Raw genomic sequence first — 21,234 nt, 5'->3', positions numbered from 1 at the left:
TCATCACTGATGTTATTGTTCAGCGAACGTATCGAAAGAGAGAACAAGTGTTTCACTGTTCGTCAGCAGGGGGACGCAAAACATCAGCGTACTGGACGAACGATTTACTACAACAGTTATTTTGCACTGTGCTCTGGTACATCTAAATATCGGATTCTTTTAACATGCGCTTGTTTCAAACAACCGCAGAGATTCAAAGAACACATTGCAAAAGACATATGAAGCCACGTTCAGGATAGTGTGCGTCACTTCCGGCGTAAATTTTCGACAGACTTCCGCAACGGCTGAAGAGGGTCAATAACATGCTTCACATTTCCGTTCCGGAGTTAAAGGGCTTTTCCCCGGTAATCTACTGGTATGCACGAACACCTAAGCTCCATTAACTATTGTCGCTATTGACATTGGGGACTGTTTCTTGAGCGGCCAGTCTGGTTAGTTTTCAGTGACTTCCCCTTATCATTCCAGGCAGATGCCAGAATAATCACGGATCGCATGCAAAGATAGTTATCGTTCCTAGCTTATCAGCGACGTTAAGAATTTAATAATATGGATATAATGATAAACAATGTATTCGTTATCCACTTCACGTAAGAAGTTCACTGTGTTTGTAGAATGTTAATGGACTCTAATGAAAGAAAACACTACAATTCCAATCGAGGAAAGCACTCTTGCTCCATGTTTAACTAGAAACTAAAGCTATCAACGTAGGCCATCATGTTGATTGGTTGGTTGGTTGATCTGAAGAAGGGGACCAAACAGGAAGGTCATCCGTTCCATCGAAATTGGGAATGGATGGGAAGTCGGCTGTGCCCTTTCAAAGGAACCATCCCGTCATTTGCCTGAAGCGATTCTCTTCATATATGTATCTTTTTACTTTTATTTCCTTCACCTTTCTTCGAGTGATTCAAATTTTCCTGTTGCTGTCAGTTCAAGGTGTGGGTTCCTGTAGACATGTCCTAGTTCATGAACCACAGGCAACGTATGAGTGGCCAAGTAAGTGGTCCCGACAGTCGGGATACCAGTTACTTTGGAATAAGGCTGGGCATCTCGGACATATTCTGAGTCGTGGTCACCTTTGTGCTCATACGGCAAAGACTACCAAATCCACTGGTTAGTCCCTCAGCCGTTAGGGGTAAAACCCAATGGGACTCGGGGCAAGTAAGGCTAACAACCTGCTTCCCTGGTACTTTAAATATGATGCTGGCAACAATCAGAGCAAAATGCCTCGGACCTTTGGAGGTGACGGAGTCCCACCTCTAACTGACAAATCAGGGACTCCTAAGATACGACTTGGCAAACAAATGGTAATGAGATGGGGAGCTATTAATATCAATGGGGCTACTCTGGGAGCAAGGTAGAGCTGGCAGAGGCTGCAAGTAAGATGGGGCTGGACGTTTTAGCTGTTAGTGACATTCGGGTAAGGGGTGAGAAAGAAGAGGAAGTGGGAGAATACAAGGTCTACCTGTCAGGAGTCAAAGCAGGAATAGCACAATGGGGTGTAGGGCTTTACATGAGGAAAGAAATGGAACCCAGCGTAGTTGCAATAAGGTATGTAAACGAACGACTGATGTGGATAGATTTGACAGTGTCTAGCAAGAAAATTAGGATTGTGTCAGTATATTCGCATTGTCAAGGGACAGCCCAAGATAAGATGGATATTTTTTTATGAGGCACTCAGTTATGTAGTTGTTAGAGTAAAGGACAAGGACAGTGTTCTGCTCATGGGTGATTTTAACGCCAGGATTGGAAATCGAACAGAAGGGTATGAAAAGGTTATGGGTAAATTTGGAGAGGATATGGAGGCCAACAGGATCGGGAAACAACTCTTGGATTTCTGTGCCAGTATGGGCTTAGTAATCACAAACTCCTTTTTTAAACATAATAACGTTCACCAGTATACTTGGGAAGGCAGGGGAACCAGATCTGTCATTGACTATATAATAACAGATCAGGAAATCAGGAATTCAGGAAGGCTGTGAGGGACACACGTGTATTCAGGGGGTTCTTTGATGACATTGATCATTATTTAATCTGCAGTGAAATTGGGATTGTGAGGCCGACAGTGCAGGAGGTCAGGTCCATATGTAGGAGGATAAGAGTGGAGAAAGTTCAGGACAAGGAAATCAGGCACAAGTACATAACAGTGATCTCAGAAAGGTACCAGTTAGTTGAATGTAGTCAACTGCAGTCATTGGAAAAGGAATGGACAAGGTACAGGAACACAGTACTAGAAGTGGCTAATGAATGTCTTGGAACAGTAGTGTGTAAAAGTAGGATGAAGCAAACAGCTTGGTGGAATGACACAGTCAAGGCAGCCTATAAAAGGAAAAAGAAGGCGTATCAAAAATGGCTACATACTAGAACTCAGGTAGACAGAGAAAGTTATGTTGAAGAAAGAAACAAAGCCAAACAGATAATTGCAGTACCCAAGAAGAAATCTTCGGAAGGCTTTGGAAACAGGTTGGAGACTTTGGGTCAAGCTGCTGGAAAACCATTCTGGAGTGTAATTAGCAGTCTTCGAAAGGGAGGTAAGAAGGAAATGACAAGTATTTTGGACACGTCAGGAAAACTGCTGGTGAATCCTGTGGATGCCTTGGGCAGATGGAGGGCATATTTTGAAGAGTTGCTAAATGTAGGTGAAAATACGATCAGTAATGTTTCAGATTTCGAGGTACAGTGGGATAGGAATAATAATGGAAATAGGAATTTGAGGAAGTGGAGAAAATGGTCAATAGATTGCAGTGCAATAAAGCAGCTGGGGTGGATGAAATTAAGTCGGAACTCATCAAATACAGCGGAATGTCAGGTCTTAAATGGCTACACAGGATAATTGAAATGGCCTGGGAGTCGGGACTGGTTCCATCAGACTGGACAAAAGCAGTAATCACACCAATCTTTAAACACGGAAACAGAAAAGATTGTAACAACTACAGAGGCATCTCTAATCAGCGTTGTGGGTAAAATCTTCGCAGGTATTGTTGAAAGGAAAGTGCGAGTATTAGTTGAGGACCAATTGGATGAAAATCAGTGTGGGTTTAGGCCTCTTAGAGGTTGTCAGGACCAGATCTTTAGCTTACGGCAAATAAAGGAGAAGTGTTATGAGTGGAACAGGGAATTGTATCTACGCTTTATAGATCTAGAAATGGCATATGACCGGGTTCCTATTAGGAAGTTATTGTCTGTTCTACGAGATTATGGAATAGGAGGCAAACTTTTGCAAGTAATTAAAGGTCTTTACATGGATAGTCAGGCAGCAGTTAGAGTTGACGGTTAATTGAGTCCATGGTTCAGAGTAGTTTCAGGGGTAAGACAAGGCTGCAACCTGTCTCCACTGTTGTTCATATTATTTATGGATCATATGTTGAAAACAATAGACTGGCTGGGTGAGATTAAGATATGTGAGCACAAAATAAGCAGTCTCGCATATGCGGATGACTTAGTTGTGATGACAGATTCGATTGAAAGTTTGCAAAGTAATATTTCAGAGCTAGATCAGAAATGTGAGGACTATGGTATGAAGATCAGCATCTCCAAAACGAAAGTAATGTCAGTGGGAAAGAGATATAAACGGATTGAGTGCCAAATAGGAGGAACAAAGTTAGAACAGGTGGACGGTTTCAAGTACTTAGGATGCATATTCTCACAGGATGGCAACATAGTGAAAGAACTGGAAGCGAGGTGTAGCAAAGCTAATGCAGTGAGCGCTCAGCTACGATCTACTCTCTTCTGCAAGAAGGAAGTCAGTACCGAGACTAAGTTATCTGTGCACCGTTCAATCTTTCGACCAACTTTGTTGTATGGGAGCGAAAGCTGGGTGGATTCAGGTTACCTTATCAACAAGGTTGAGGCTCCGGATATGAAAGTAGCTAGGATGATTGCAGGTACTAGTAGATGGGAACAATGGCAGGAGGGTGTCCACAATGAGGAAATCAAAGAAAAACTGGGAATGAACTCTATAGATGTAGCAGCCAGGGCGAACAGGCTTAGATGGTGGGGTCATGTTACACGCATGGGAGCAGCAAGGTTACCCAAGAGACTCATGGGTTCAGCAGTGGAGGGTAGGAGGAGTCGGGGTAGACCAAGGAGAAGGTACCTGGATTCGGTTAAGAATGATTTTGAAGTAAACAAAGTTTCAGGGAAAGCATAAGGGAACAATTGACAGGAATGGAGGAAAGAAATACAGTAGAAGAAGAATGGGTAGCTCTGAGGGATGAAGTAGAGAAGGCAGCAGACGACCAAGTAGGTAAAAAGACGAGGGCTAGTAGAAATCCTTGAATTTAATTGATGAAAGGAGAAAATATAAAAATGCAGTAAATGAAGCAGGCAAAAAGGAATACAAACGTCTCAAAAATGAGATCGACAGGAAGTGCAAAATGGCTAAGCAGGGATGGCTAGAGGACAAATGTAAGGATGTAGAGGCTTGTCTCACTAGTGGTAAGATAGACACTGCCTACAGTAAAATTAAAGAGACCTTTGGAGAGAAGAGCACCACTTGTATGAATATCAAGAGCTCAGATGGCAACCCAGTTCTAAGCAAAGAAGGGAAGATAGAAAGGTGGAAGGAGTATATAGAGGGTTTATACAAGGGCGATGTACTTGAGGACAATATTATGGAAATGGAAGAGGATGTAGATGAAGACGAAGACGAAATGGGAGATAAGATACTGCATGAAGAGTTTGACAGAGCACTGAAAGATCTGAGTCGAAACAAGGCCCCGGGAGTAGACAACATTCCATTAGAACTACTGATGGTCTTGGGAGAGCCAGTCATGACAAAACTCTACCATCTGGTGAGCAAGATGTATGAGACAGGCGAAATACCCTCAGACTTCAAGAAGAATATAATAATTCCAATCCCCAAGAAAGCAGGTGTTGACAGATGTGAAAATTACCGAACTATCAGTTTAATAAGTCACGGCTGCAAAATACTAACGCGAATTCTTTACGGACGAATGGAAAAACTGGTAGAAGCGGACCTCGGGGAAGATCAGTTTGGATTCCGTAGAAATGTTGGAACAGGTGAGGCAATTCTAACCTTACGACTTATCTTAGAAGAAAGATTAAGAAAAGGCAAACCTACGTTTCTAGCATTTGTAGACTTAGAGAAAGCTTTTGACAATGTTAACTGGAATACTCTCTTTCAAATTCTGAAGGTGGCAGGGGTAAAATACAGGGAGCGAAAGGCTATTTACAATTTGTACAGAAACCAGATGGCAGTTATAAGAGTCGAGGGGCATGAAAGGCAAGCAGTGGTTGGGAAGGGAGTGAGACAGGGTTGTAGCCTATCCCCGATGTTATTCAATCTGTATATTGAGCAAGCAATAAAGGAAACAAAAGAAAAATTCGAAGTAGGAATTTAAATCCATGGAGAAGACATAAGAACTTTGAGGTTCGCCGAGGACATTGTCATTCTACCAACGACAACAAAGGACTTGGAAGAGCAGTTGAACGGAATGGATAGTGTCTTGAAAGGAGGATATAAGATGAACGCCAACAAAAGCAAAACGAGGATAATGGAATGTAGTCAAATTAAATCGGGTGATGCTGAGGGAATTAGATTAGGAAATGAGACACTTAAAGTAGTAAAGGAGTTTTGCTATTTAGGGAGTAAAATAACTGATGATGGTCGAAGTAGAGAGGATATAAAATGTAGAGTGGCAATGCCAAGGAAATCATTTCTGAAGAAGAGAAATTTGTTAACATCGAGTAGAGATTTAAGTGTCAGGAAGTCGTTTCTGAAAGTATTTGTATGGAGTTTAGCCATGTATGGAAGTGAAACGTGGACGATAAATAGTTTGGACAAGAAGAGAATAGAAGCTTTCGAAATATGGTGCTACAAAAGAATGCTGAAGATTAGATGGGTAGATCACGTAACTAATGAGGAGGTATTGAATAGGATTGGGGAGAAGAGAAGTTTGTGGCGCAACTTGACTAGAAAAAGGGATCGATTGGTAGGACATGTTTTGAGGCATCAAGGGATCACAAATTTAGCATTGGAGGGCAGTGTGGAGGGTAAAAATCGTAGAGGGAAACCAAGAGATGAATACACTAAGGAGATTCAGAAGGATGTAGGTTGCAGTAGGTACTGGGAGATGAAAGAGCTTGCACAGGATAGAGTAGCATGGAGAGCTGCATCAAACCAGTCTCAGGACTGAAGACCAGAACAGGTTTAACATCAGAAGAGGCACCAATGTTAGCACTGAATAGGGGATCATGGTGGAATTTTATAAGGGGGACTATGCTCCAGTCTGAACGCTGAAAGGCATAATCAGTCTTAAATGATGATGATGATGATGGTTCTCACACAAACACGTGTAACCTGAAGTCGTACCCGATGGTTCTCTACACCATGACCACAGGGGGAACAGCTGTGCCGCTCCGAAACGTTTGAAGATGGTCATCATATTCGCCGACGATGGTTATGCGAGGTAGTGCAGAGACAGGACTCATCACTGAAGACAGTGTGGCGCTGTTCACCAGTATTCCACACTTCCCGGTGGCGGCGCCACTGCAAACAGCCGTTTTTGTCGTCTTAACGCCAGCCTAAGCGTGCGACGGTAAATCCGTACCACGACGGCCGCTAATCTCCGACCAATGGTGCGGATGACAATGTTGCAGGGAGTCTCTTACTTGTCGGATGGCAGACGTAGGCGTGAAGCGGTACAAATTGCTCGGTGGACGGTTCGGCGATCCTGCCTCGTGGTCAACCGCAACCTTGACGAGCATGACTGCCCTCGCGATCTCAGTCTAACATCGTGCCAGTCAAAAATTTGTATACGACGTATCTTCAAAAAATTCAAGGAACATCCGTAATTTCGCGCCAGTAGTGTGTTGTAGTGAAATGCGGTTGGCATCCCTGCACACACCTGTGTTTATTGTGTAACTCCCGGAAGTTTCATTGTTGTATGTCTGTTAGTAGTTGTTGAGTCTGTATTGAGTAGAGCGTTGTGTCGCACAGTCTGCGAATTCTCAGATGGCAGAGTTAGAGAAGCAACGCGTCTGGATTAAATTTTGCGTGAAGCACCTCGTCTTCAGGCCACGAGTGGCCTACCGGTACCATCCGACCGCCGTGTCATCCTCAATGGAGGACGCGGAAAGGGAGGGGCGTGTTGTCCGCACACCGCTCTCCCGGTCGTTGTGATGGTTTCCTTTGACCGGAGCCGCAACTATTCAGTCGAGTAGCTCCTCAATTGCCATCACGAGGCTGAGTGCATCCCGGAAAATGGCAACAGCGCATGGCGGCCTGGATGGTCACCTATCCAAGTGCCGGCCACGCCCGACAGCGCTCAACTTCGCTGATCTGACGGGAACCGGTGTATCAAATTTCGCGTGAAACTCAAGGAAATCTTTACAAAACGATGCAGCAAGCCTACAGTGACGCGTGCTTAAGCCATACTCTGTTGCGAATCGTCCAAACGGTTTAAAAGTAGCCAGGCTGAAGTTAAAGATGACGGTTGTTCAGGACACTCTTCGATGTCTACCGAAGACGCTTACGCTGGGAATGTCAGCGAAATTGTGCATGCCAATCGAAGACAGACTGTCCGGGAGATTTCAGAAAAATGTATCACTTCAGTTGGATCATTTAATGAAATCCTGACATCATATTCGGATGAACATGTTGCCGCCAAGTTCGTCCCATGGCTCGTAAGTCAAGACCAGAAACACCTTCGCTTAGCAATTTGTTAAGAACTTTTTGATCGCGCAAATGAGAACGAGATGTTCCTTAGAGAATCATAACTGGTGATGAGACGTCGGTGTACGGTTATGATGACGATATCAAGTTTCAGTCTTCACAGTGGGTTAGGAAAGGTTCTCAGAGACCAACCAAAGCTCGTCAGGTCAAATGTCAAACTCAAGGTGATAGTTTTCTTTGACTTTGAACGATTAGTTCATCACGAATATGTGCCACAGGGAGAAGCTGTCAATCGATTTTACTGTCGGGAGGTGTTGCGACGCCCGAGAGAAAATGTGAGAAGAGAACGACCTGAAATGTGGCGACTACGATAACGCATCCGCACATTCGTCTCTGTTGTTGGGTGACTATTGCACAGAAAATGAAATCACTGCGCTGCCTCATAGTCCGTACTCTCCAGACCTGGCCCCTGCGGACTTTATTTTCAAACTTGAAACCCCCGTTGAAACGACGAGGATTTGTAACGATACACGAGATTCAAGAAAATTCGCGATACAACAGGCGTACCAAGACTGGTTACGGAAACGGAAACTGCTTTGGGAACTGTTTATCAATTGTGGAGGAGATTATTTCGAAGGAGGCAATTCACAGTAAATAAAAGGTAAGCGTAGAAAAATTTTATGGACTAACTTCCAGAATTTGTTGAACAGCCTCGTATTGCACGATTCGACCAGTTAGCCAAATGGAGACCCAGAATGCTGCTGCTTTAAACTTGCAAGGTGTTAATAACGCTCTATGATATGAGTAAGGGCCATTGTGTTTCACAGTTATCATTCACCATCTGACGCTATTCACGCTTCATATACCCTACCATGCCTCGTAACAACACTTTTTCACCTCGGTGGTCGTATCTGACAGAACTGCAACTAATCATTTACGCACCCGCCGATGGTGTGTGTATGAAGTGACATTGGCATCCGACTGTTATGTAAGTCCTTGGTTTCTTTGTCGGACGGTGCAATATGCGGGCCGTTGGCGTCGGCAGTCCGTAACCAACTGATTCTGAATAGTATGGCAGGTCGCCAGTTGCCGTCCACTACAGAATTTACAGGTTGTTTACTTCACTGCAGACAATACCCACTGATCTGTCAATGTGTTGTCCGTAACACCAGACGGGATCGGGGGTAGTTTCACCCACCGCACAGCCTTGACACCGTGGACTAGTGTTACGATCTGACAGCGATCATAAGCGCCGACTTCGTGGGTCTTTCCCATCCTGCGCCCCCGACTGCCACTCCAAAAGGGCGTACGAGGTCTGGCGCACCCAGGTTACGTGCCGTATCTAGCTACTCCATTTTCAGAGACTGCAGCTGGATTATCTTTGTCAACATAGTACGTTCAGGTGCTCGCAAGAATGCGATAACCTGTCACCGAGGTTATTCGCCATATTATGTAGAAATTAGTTCTACCTCTACATAACTGCTCAGCGTGGTTGACAGAGGATCCGTCTGACCACGACTGTTTCTCTAGCGTTCCAGTCCCGAATAGCATGTGGGGGAAAAACGAACACTAATCTTTCCGTGCGAGCTCCGATTTGTCAGTTTGCTACTGTATATGACTGTTGGTCGGCGAGCCACTGTTGGAATCCGCCAACTCACACAAATACCTGGGTAACACTTTGTAGCGGTACGAAATGGAATAATAAAGGTTCAGTCGTTGGTAACGCAGGTGTTAAGACGTCTGTTTATTGGTAGAATACTGGGGCAGTGCAACCAGTCTACAAAGGAGATTGATTACATATCACTCGTGCGACCCATCCCAGAGTATGGCTCAAGTGTGTGGGACCGATACCAGAGAGGACTGACGGGGGGATATTGAACATATACACACAGAGAAGGGCAGCACGAATGGTCACAGGTTTGTATAATTCGTGGTAGAGTGTCACAGAGATGCTGGAGGAACTGAAGTGGAAGACTCTTGAAGACAGACGTAAACTATCTCGAGAAAGTCTGGTAGTAAAGTTTCAAGAACTGGCTTTAAATGTACTCTAGGAATACACTAAATCCTCCTTACGTATCGCTCACATAGAATAATTACTGCACGCACAGAGGCCTTCAACCAATCATTCTTCCCGCTCTCCATACGCGAATTGAACAGAAAGAAACCCTAATAACTGGTACAATGGGATGCAGCCTCTGCCACGCACCTCACTGTGGTTTGCAGAGTATGTATGTAGAAGTATCGCAGTGCCTGTGTTAAGAGGAACGATGCAAGAACAGGCACTGCAGCGACTACAGCCGACGAGTGGAAATTTGGGGGTCTCGCCGTGGGTCGTGCACGGATAACCCAAGTGGTAAGGCGGCCGCTCACGAAAAAGTGGGAAATCCGGCTTCATGTCCCGTTCCGGCACAAATTTTCATTGTTGTTCCCTTACACAACTGATGATTAATTGTATTCACAGCTTTAATACATTTCATTTATTGTCTTACTACTAGCATGCTGGTCATTTTTCCCTATGTAGATGTAAGTAAAAATATTTTCACATTCGTAGGAGAATGTTGACAAATTTCGTGAAAAAACTAGAAACAACGAAAAACGCCTTCGTTTCAACGATTGCCATCCCAACTCACGCATCCACCCGTGACTCTCCCCTACTTAGCCATAACACAAGACCAACTGCCCTTCTTTGAACTTTTTCAATGTCCTCCAATCCTATCCTGCAAGGATTCCTTACCGCACAGCAATAGTCTAACAGAGGACGGACAAGCGTCACGTAGGCAGCCTCTATATTGGAGCTGTTTGACTATCTCAGCGTTCTGCCAATAAAACGCAGTCTTTGGTTCGCCTTTCCCACAACATTGAGTGACCGTTCCAATTTAAGTTGTTAGTAATTGCAATCCCTGTGTTTCTGAGTTGAACTGGCAGCCTTTAGATTTGGGCGATTCATCATGTAACCAAAATAAACAGACTTTTTGCTACTCATGTCGATCATCTGTTTTTATTAATTAGTGCCACTTGTCTAAATTATTTTGAAATTGGTTTTATGTTATCATGACTTTACTGGACGACAGACAGCATCACCTGCAAGCAGACAGAGGGTTGCCAAATTGTCTCCTAAATAATTTATACAGATTAGAAACTGAACAGAGCCTGTAGCATTTCCTTGGGGAACGTCAGGTACCACTTTCTGCTCGTTTCCTTTCGGGCTGGTAATTACTTCGTTGTCGGGAGTAAGACACAAAATAACAAAAACGCGATATATCGATATTTAATGAGATATCTGAATCTGCTCTCGATATATCGAAAAAATTGTCGATATATCTACGTAAATGGCTATAAAAATATCGGCTGCACATTTAAGCATTGATTTACTATTATTCTGTAAATCAACAAGCTAGGAGTTTACCTATCCCCCTTACAGCAAGAATTAAAAACGATGCATGTTCACGCTTTGCAATAATTACTAGCAATGGTAAATGCATGCAGCTGGCATTATAAAAGCGTGATGGGTCCACCGTTCGGTTTCGTCAAATATCGGATTTCTGCGGAACACTTCATGTCGACTTCCTTCTCTCATTTCTGCAAACGTCAGCGCCCTAGTACTTGTCAAAATCGACCGGTGACGCTAAACGTTGCAATTCGTTGGTAGCGCCGGGCGCCGATTACGTCAGCATTTCCCCCTCACACGTCTCCCACCACCGCAACGACCATTATTCATTTTCAGCTAGTGTTTTTGAAGAATGTCTGTGTGAAAATTGTTTAACACATCTGGAGTGCCGTATATTCACATCGGAAATATTGCATTCACCCCGCACCCTCTAGTGCAATCGGAGTAGTTCTTTTGTGCCACACTTACTTGCTTCACACAGTCAAAGAGAAAGACCGGACGTGATGAAAACTCAGAAAGTAGTAAGACTCCACACAGTTAAAGCAAAATTATGCCCTACTACAATCTTAAAAGAAGTTCAAATATTTTGCGGAAATTTTGATAAAAATGTAAAATAAAAATATTCGGTTCTCGATATTGCCTTTTTACATTGATATATTGGGGGAAATATCGCCAATGTTCATATCGATATTTTTTGGAAGAAATATCGATATTTTACCAACAGCCCTTGTCACGAGTGACGTTACAAACGGCAGATTTAGCCTCGTGTGCTTCAGTCCTACTGTGGCAGGTGTGAATCAACAGAACGCTCTTGCTACCAGAGCTGTGTAGAGAGGCATCAGACACAGAATGGCATTCTAACAGCGTGCACCACTTACGGTGCTTACCTCTGCTGGATATTGCACAACCAGTAAGGAGCTTTACGACTTTGCATAAGGACGAAATAACGGAGGCGGCGGTTCGTGATGACTCAGGAATTATTTTTCCCCACGCTCAGTTTGCGACTGGCTGCTGACAAACTGCATGAGCTACGAAGAGCAATGTGGCAGGATACTGATCAAGGAACAGCCTGTTTGTTTTAGATGATCCAGGGAGTGCAATCCAGTGCACTACCACAACTTTTGACTTCCACAATAATCCCGTGAAAACCAAGAAATTTACTGATCAATAAAATATTTCACTAGACTGCTTCCGAAAGGAAGTGTTTTACTGGGGCAGACGAGTGGCACATTACAGATGAACCAGTCCGTCAGGCCAGATATTAACACTGCGAAAGGCAAATGTGTCACGAAAGTTCAGCTCTTATCAAGCTGCTGATGAAGCGGCCAACCGATTCAGATAATTCTTCAGGGCCACAACAGTGCGTACTGCTAAGTGCATTCACGAATAAACACCCTACCACAGCTTGACCTCCACACAAATCCACAAGCGGGCGACTTTAAAACTAACAACCTCGTCGTCGCGAAACAAAACTAGTTCAACATTAATACTGTAAAATTAACACATTGCCTTGCCCAGTTATCGACAATCTTTCACGCCAGAGAACGACCGACGACTAGAAAGAGATCAAGATTATGCATATTTATAAGAGTAACATGGCTGCACTAAATTACATATGTAGTGCACGTCTGTTGTGGGATACTGAACTGAACACGCTTTCCACCAGAAGAAACATGGGACCACCTCTGACGAGTGTTGTTGTGCCCGCTTTTTTCGCACAAGGTTTTGCAGTTAGCAACACACTATAATACAGAATATGTAGCGGTGTAAGATTAATAGAATAGCTGTTATACTGGACGGCGAACGTTCAACGAATTATAAGAAGCCATGCCAAGTATTACTCGCTATTTTTGTTATTAGCTACATTGCAAATTAGGATCTTCAGATATTGATCACTTGATGACTCGTCAAAATTCCAGAGCTAAGCTCACAAGTGTGACAATGGTGCCGAACGCAGAGCTCTAAACTTTTGACGTGTGGCCATCAGGGTGATGAAAATCTGAAGATGCTCTAGATAGCTGAGGGGAAACCAGTAACAAACGGCAAGTAATACTCCATCTGTGACGGTTTGTCTTACGTTAATTTTTTAACGGTAGCATGATCGCTTGCAGGCAATGCTTGTGTCCCTACAACAAAACAATAGGACCACAAATGTGGTCAGTAAAGTGCTCTCGATATCTACAGGAGACAATCATCGGTGGAGGAGTGTTGTGGAGTTGCCTGGGGAGTTAAGAACATTATTTTCACGAAGCGCGCGCCAGATGGCAGCTCACTTTAAATAAGGGATTAATAGTTTGTGGTTAATTACTACGAGGCAATAACCGGAGATGGGGGGGGGGGGGGGGCGGGGGAGAGGGTTCCAGGAGTGCTGCAGTGGTCTTAGAAGTGTGACGTAGCCCATAGGGAGGTGTAGCAAATGCATGGGGATGAATCCGTCTGCGTTTTCACATTAAAATCTCTTGGTTCAGGCAAATTCAGTCCTCCCTTCACCTCTCCAAATGCGGGTGGAAGAGGAATATCGGGTTATTCATGTACCGTTCGTTGCACTTTTGCGGCGGTTCGCATGTGGCTAGCAGATCAATGGCTAGAGTGTGGTACGTCATCCCTCGGATTACGTTCCGAAACGGATATGCAGCATACCCACGGCTCAAAGCTAGTAACTCCGCACTTAGCGCAGAAACTGCGCGTCAAATTTTAAAAATGTGTTACACAATAGATCTCCGAAGATGATATTGCTGTATATTAACTATGCAAGGGTGGAAGGAGGGAGCGCTATATACCTTTTTTACTCTTTACTATATCCATACAAAACAGGTATTTACTAGGAAACTGCAGAATAATTTCCTGTAATCTGTGGCAAGCTTTTGACAAGTGGAGGACAAATGCACTGGCTCGTGACCGCCGGAAATTCTATTGTTGGCAGTACAATTACATTTTTTGAATTTGATCATTTGTTTACATTCTGAAGCATCTGTATCCCGTCATATCTCCGAACATGGTCATAAATCTGTACCGATCACCGTTGTTACAATCAAATTTTGGAATGCTGATTGCTTTCATCTGAAAGGTCAAGCACCCTCTTAATGTTCATTTCCCTCTTACATGTGACACTGTGGAAGATCGAAATCTGTAGATCCGATGTCGATACGGGCTAATTTCGAAAGAGAGAATATGCTTAAAACTAACTGCTGATCCCACAACATTATGTCAATAATAGACACCACAATATATTCCGCAACAAAATTAGTTTTTCGATCAATAGAAAGCGAGGTTCAGAATCGTGGAATAATGCCTGTTTAGCCATGACTTCATAAATCTGCTTTTTTTACGCACCAAATGTTTATGAGTTTATATGTGACAGACGGGATTAGTCAACGTGGGCCCCGCCCAGACTGAAGGAAATATGGAGATACGAGTCTCAGGCCCGCATTACACTAAAACATTGTCAAATGTCCTTTTATAAAAGAAGTTTTATAAATCTGACTGTACTGGAATGCAAATTTTTAATAAGAACATGGTCCCAGCTGTCAAACACTAATTTCTACGACTATCAGATAAAGAAACATACGCGCGACAGTAAATTATCGAACAACTTTAAAACGTTGCTGATAAACTACTGCATCCAAGAACGACAGCAATAATGGTCTACTCAAAGTTCACGTGTCCATTACGCCAGGACATGTACTGACCAAGGCAATAAAGCCGAAACAAGCTTATATACTAAAATATCAAGCAGCACACCGTCTTGCAATTCTCTGCATGATTTTAGAAAAGATTTGTCGAAGGACTTAGTTTCGTAAGGCCTGTATTACACCAACAGTGGGTGACGTCACTAAAATGAGAACATTAGCAAAATAAAATCCGACAAACTAACGGAACGTCCACAAGTATAAGGAATTTTTAGCTGGAAATGATACTGTTATCTTCAAACATTCAAAATTTGAAAATATCAGACCACAACGGAAAAGTATGGATGGACCAGAAACAAAAAGTGAAAACTTGCAAGTTACAGTACATAAAAAAAGTGGTCATAATTCGTTGGCTCCAACTCTCAACCAATCCGTCACCTTCAAATGTAACCTAAGACTTTGGGCTACACTACAGTTCAATATGCCACCCTCATCCCATGAAAACGCATTGGTGTAGTAATCAAAACAATCCGAAACACCGCTCCTCTCAATTGTTCGCCACCTCCATTAGACCCATATAAACACTAAACACGATCTATGCACCAGTCGGAACAATTAAATATTACACACAAAACCTACGATCGACAACAGAAAAATGAAAAACTCTCAGACGCCATCTATGTAACATACGGCCTCATTTGAGAAATTGAATGTTTCGCGCCCACTATACTCTTTTACTGCAACTTTAATGTGTCTTACGCATAGTAAATTATTCGATGAGTAGTCTTTGTAGGGACTAAGCATATCTTTCCAATATTGCTTGTATGGGATTTACTTTATAACCTTTCAGTTGCATTTTTTATTTTTGAATGGAATTCATTCCCTGAACATTCGTCACTGAGGAAGAGACATTTGCTCTCGGTGAACTTAAATCGAAAGTTGAAGTGGAAGTTGGTCCTACACGTAAGTTTAGTTTTATCTAAATAAACTACGTAACTGACTGCTACTTTCCACTGAATTCCAGCACTCTTCCTCGATATTCTACGGAGACCCCCCCCTCCCCCCTTTTCCAGTACAAATTCAATCGTCACTTGCTGAAACCTAAAATTTTCTCCGTATTCATCGTGTGAACTATAAATTTGCCTTTCTTAGCACAGTTCAATGTTTGCCCGCTAAATAGCCGCTTTTCCAGAAGAGGGCTTTCAGAAATGAATGTAAATATTGTTGGCTGCCTATGTCAACAGCAGAAGGAGAAACATTAGCTTAGTTAACTGCAGCCACACTTAGAGAACTACTAAACACGAAAAAGTCGTCACGAGTGCACGATTACGGTAGCATGAAATAGATGTATACAGCAATTTAACTGACACTTAATACTAGCACTTTCAATAATCGTTACGTATGTGCCGCCATCTGAACAACATTCACTATCTTGCAAAACTATCTGTTCCTTGTAAGATCCTCTTACACCTGTGGGCATTTCAGTAAGGAGCAGTCATGAAATTAGCCGCCGTACTGAAATACTACGGACCTGAAGTGAGAACGAACTCCAACCGCGAATAAGAAAGCCAGAAACACGGACAGCGCGTGGTTTGCAGCCCGCTGGGAAACGGCGGGATAAATCACTGCATTCCGTTCCGCTGCCGCTTAGCATGCACTCTCTCTTCCCTTTCTCCGCTGGGCACACACGTGTGAACGCTATAGAGTTCCGCTAAAATACCAGGCCGCGGCACTTGTAGGGCCGCACCAACGACTTTTTCCCGACGACTCTGTGGCAATACAGCCACTGTTCCTGCCTGCAGTCAGCAAGAAGTACCAGGAGAATTTTCTGGAGAAAGTAGGCGAACAGCACACTATCTATAGGCTACATACGGCTGTTACCAGATCCGGTGAGCTGCAAGCGAGCGGCCTAACAGTACAGCCCCCCCCCCCCCTCCCCCCAAGATTCCACTTTCGATGGATAATGCTGGTTACTTTTAATATTTCCAAGCAAACTTATATGAAACCGCAATTACTGACGTACTTTGCAGATAAAATACGAAAGCCCTGTCTTTACTCTTGCGAAGCGCAATGTAGCGCACAGAAAACTCGCGGTCGTAACAAGAACTAAAGAGTGGTCTACAACCCAAGTCGACAATCGTTAAAAGCCACCATACATGTAATTGTTTACCAGTTGCCTAAGCATCACTCACACACACACACACACACACACACACACACACACACACACACACACACAGGAAAACTTGCCTGTTTTTATAGTCACATCCAATCTTGACGGTGAATAACGCTTTCAGACTCCGGCGTTGAACGAAGGTAACAAGTTTTATTCTAGAATGAAAGTTTCACTCTAGAGCGGAGTGTGTGCCGATATGAAACTCTGTGGCAGATTAAAACTGTGTGCCGGACCGAGACTCGAACTCGGGACCTTTGCCCATTGCGGGCAAGCCAAGCTTGGGTGGCTCAGTTGGTAGAGCACTTGCCCGCGAAAGGCAAAGGTCCCGAGTTCGAGTCTCGGTCCAGCACACAGTTTTAATCTGCCAGAAAGTTTCAAGTTTTATTTATTGTCAAGTTAATAAGAGAAGCCGGTGGTTTTTTGAATCCATAGTTAAGACGCAAGTGCTCAACCGCTCCGACACGAAAACACTGCTACACGTCCATAACGACAAGAAGTAATTATTACCACCACAAATGTCTGCCAAGAAATACGCAGACTTCAATAAAAAGGTGAGAAACTACTCTCATTTGTGGTAAATATCTAAAAGGCAACCATTCACCCCGTTCCAAACAATGCAAATACGCACCTTAATACCAGAACGTAGAGAATAACCCACTCTGGGAATCCCAACGTTTGATTTTTGGAGGGACTGACGGAATCTGTGCTTCCTTTGCTCGCCGTAAACAGAATGCGCAGACGTCGCGTGTACGGTTAAGAAGAGACATTAACCGTGCCATGCTGTTGCCGCTAGTTGCACAATAGGGATTCGTTATACGACGGGTTCGCCCGCAGACGAGTAAAGCAAGCGAAAATACACTGACTAGGCCAGAGATTTCACTGGGTGGCGTCCAGGAGTGACAGACAGTAAGCGTGCCTACCTTTGTCGTCGTGACGGCGCGCTCGGGGCACTGACTGTCCTGCGACGCTGTCGGACGAACACTGGGCCCTAGCGGCGGCCGCAGAGCCGGTGGCGGGGACCCCGTGACGTCACGGCTGCCGCGGCTCGTTGCGTCACACACCTGTTGCCAGCGCAGAGCCCCCACCCCCAGGGCACGCCGGCTCCGGCGTGCAACAGTCCTATAGAAATCCTCACACATGACGGCAGTTGGAGCTATTCTCAGCAGCTTTCTTTTTTTCGTAGCTCTGTCGAAGATTTGTTTATTTTTTCGTCCTCCTCTGTCACGTTCAGCGGCAGATTGCAGGTTTTCGTACTTATTTCAGTTCCGTCTGTCCCTTTGTTTTCCGTTATTCTGTTGCAGAACTGGTTGACAGAAACGAGTCTCCCTGAATGTGATGCAGTTCAGTATCCGAAGGTGTTCGCTTGGCAGAAAAAAGAAAACGCAAATCGAACGTAACATTAAGTGGTATGCAGACATTCGTACCAGGCGGTACCAACTCTCTTAAGGTCTCCTAAAGAGAGCTACTCACGCTCCAACCATCTGCCCCCGGTAGCTGAGTAGTCAGCGCGACAGAATGACAAGCCTAAGGCCGGTATTACACTATCAAACTTCTTTGTCAAATATCTTTGTCCAATATCTTTGTCAAAGATATTTGATGGTGTAATAGGGAACTTTGTCAAATGTCGTCCAATATTTGATCAAATCTAGGGCCTCGCTGTAGATTTGATCAAAGAAGGCGCTTGTCTTCTGTTCACTGCAATGTGACATGTTACCACATGGAGCGCTAGCATCGCTGCATTCTGTCGTTGTAGTGTTTTTATAAACATTGCAGGTAAATACAATTGGTGTGTGCTGACAACTACAAAATTAATAGAGATTTATGAAGCTGATGAGGCGCTTTACAACGTGATGCATGCTGAATACAAAAATAGATTATGAAGATTGGAGACGTGACCCAACCGAACCCAACCTAACCCAACATAACCCTCTCCTGTAGCAAGGAATCGGAGTGTTACAGTGAGCCTGTCTTCTGAAGATGTAGCAGTTCTTAAGTGAATATTGTGCTTTGTGATATGAGGATACACTTCATTGAGCACATACAGAAATGTATGCTCATCCATTCTTAAGTAATTGATGTACGACTTAACGTCCTTCACTACAAGCTCACGTAACAAGTTTTGCTGAATGCTTTTATCGTGTCGTCGTAAAATCCACGGCTTCACCCAGGTATGTTTCCATTTTTCTCCCCGCTTCTCTTCCGCATATGCACACACTGCAATTGTGGTACATGCAACTGCTGCGGTTAATAACAAGTTGTTGTTGTCAGCCATCTTGAACTTCGACGAAAAATATGATGACAGTGTAACACCCCTTCTAGCGCTACGTCAAAGATCTTTGTCAAATATATTTGACGGAATATTTGATCACATCTTTGATCAAATCTTTGACAAAGAAATTTGATAGTGTAATAGTGGCCTAAGGGCCCGGGTTCGATTCCCAGCTGGGTCGTAGATTTTCTTCTCTCAGGGACTGGGTGTTGTGTTGTCCTAATCATCGTCATTTCATCCCCATCGACGCGCAAGTCGCCGAAGTGGCGTCAAAATCGAAAGACTTGCACCCGGCGAAGGGTCTACCCGATGGAAGGCCCTAGTCACACATTTATTTACGCTCCAACCGACCGACGGACGAATATTCCTTGTCGGACGGTGGCACTGAAACATTTGAAAAGGGGTCTTGCATGCGCCAACAATGTTTGGTGATACTGGTTCTGAATTCGTTCAAGTTTCACTGTAAAATTGGGAGACACCACATTGCTGAAATTTATTTTGGATGTCTTCTTCCTCTTCCACACATTTATAGGGATTCCATCTTCTCCAGTTCTTCTAGGACAGTTTCTATTTTACAAGTTGCCACGGCTCCCAAACAGAATTTAGGGGCTGAAGTATTCTGAATTCCCATCTCTTGTGGCACGCCATTTGTATTCCATTTTTGAACTAATCACACCACTTGACAGACTGATTATTTCAGCAAAAATGTAGAGTTTTCTCTTGTCCTACTCCAGTTACTTGAATTTAAATAATGTTCACATTACTCATTCTCTCAAGAGATGAAGTCATGTCAAGCCTTGAAGCTTTTTTTAAACACTCCTCAAAACAACTGGGAGATGAAGAAGCTTGCACAGGATAGAGTAGGATGGAGAACTGCATCAAACCAGTCTCAGGACTGAAGACCACAACAACAACCTCAAAACAACGTGGCAATATTATGTCAAGGATAGATTGCTAGCCATCACACAGTGGAGATGAAGAGTCACAAACAGATAGAACAAAAAAACTGTTAAACAAGTAAACTTTCGGCCAGAAGGACTTCTTATGAACTAGACAACACACACTCGTTCGACTCGTACACACATGACCACTGTCTCTGGCTGCCATGGCCGTACTGGGTGCGGTCGCGATCGGGTGCAGTATCGCCAACCTCAGATGGCGCCGATTCCAGCTCCTGCACGGAGAAAGGGTAGTTGTAAGACTCAGAATAGTGGGATCTGAAGTCCAACTGGCCCCTCTCTGCAGTCGCACGGCAGCAGCGAAATGCCAGACCTCCGCTGGCACTGGCTGTGGTTGCCCCACAATGCTCTGCCATCATGTGAGCGATGTTTCTGGGCGTTATTTGGGGACATCCCTGTTTCACAACTGTTGCTGTAGGCAAAGACTGTTTACCAGAAATCTTCCGGATGGCTTCGCACACTATTTTAAAACAAGTGGAACGGATGAGTGTGTCCACGAAAGCTTGCCACGACCTTTCATTCCTCTGCTTAATTGCGCATCGAGCCTCGGCTCTCGCAACCTGAAAGGCTCTGAGGTTGCCTACTGCCGGGCGGTATTTGAATTGATGAAGAACCACCTTTCCCAGGTTTTTGAACCGCACTGATCAGCCCACCATGGTACAGGTTGCCCTCTAAGAGGACCTGAAGACACAGGGGTGGATAAGTCAGTGGCGTGATGGATCCCTCGTGTAGTGTGGTCCAACCATTCCTGGACGCTGCCGCAGTGTTCAGAAACAGTCAGCTGGCTGAACAGTGTCCAGTTAGTCCCGCTGACCTTCCATGTCGGTGGCTTCTGTTACACTATCCTCAATCCTTTAGGTGGATCCACTGTGGGAAGTGGTCACTGGAATGAAGGTCATCAGATTCTTCCCACTGTGCTGAATCTGTAAGGGCAGAAGAGCAGAAAGAGAGGTTTATGGCTGAGAACAACCCAGTAGCAGCTGAGAAATGACTGGGTCTGCCTTTGTTGAGGATGGACAGCTGAGACATCATGAGGTTCTCCAAGACTCAAACTCTGGGGTAAGTATAGTTCCAGCCACATAGTACATATGGGCATTGAAATCACCCAATAGGAGAAACAAGTGGAGCAGTTGTTTAATGAGAACTACAAGTCTCAAACTTCGTGGCAGATTAAAACTGT

General features: G+C 44.1%; 1 protein-coding gene across 1 annotated transcript in view; it reads right to left on the bottom strand.

Annotated features, from left to right (window-relative positions):
* The window catches only part of LOC126473812 (CD151 antigen), a 197,202-nt gene extending 179,362 nt beyond the window's left edge, over positions 1–17,840 (bottom strand). The window contains exon 1 of the mRNA XM_050101119.1: positions 17,747–17,840. The gene's annotated coding sequence lies outside the window, so the exon portion shown is untranslated. The remainder of the gene's footprint in view (positions 1–17,746) is intronic.
* Positions 17,841–21,234: the final 3,394 nt, after the last annotated feature.

Source organism: Schistocerca serialis, chromosome 4 (assembly GCF_023864345.2).
Source record: "Schistocerca serialis cubense isolate TAMUIC-IGC-003099 chromosome 4, iqSchSeri2.2, whole genome shotgun sequence".
Classification (NCBI taxonomy): domain Eukaryota; kingdom Metazoa; phylum Arthropoda; class Insecta; order Orthoptera; family Acrididae; genus Schistocerca; species Schistocerca serialis.
The sequence above is the reverse complement of the archived record's forward strand: the minus strand, read 5'-3'. Positions and strand labels throughout refer to the sequence as shown.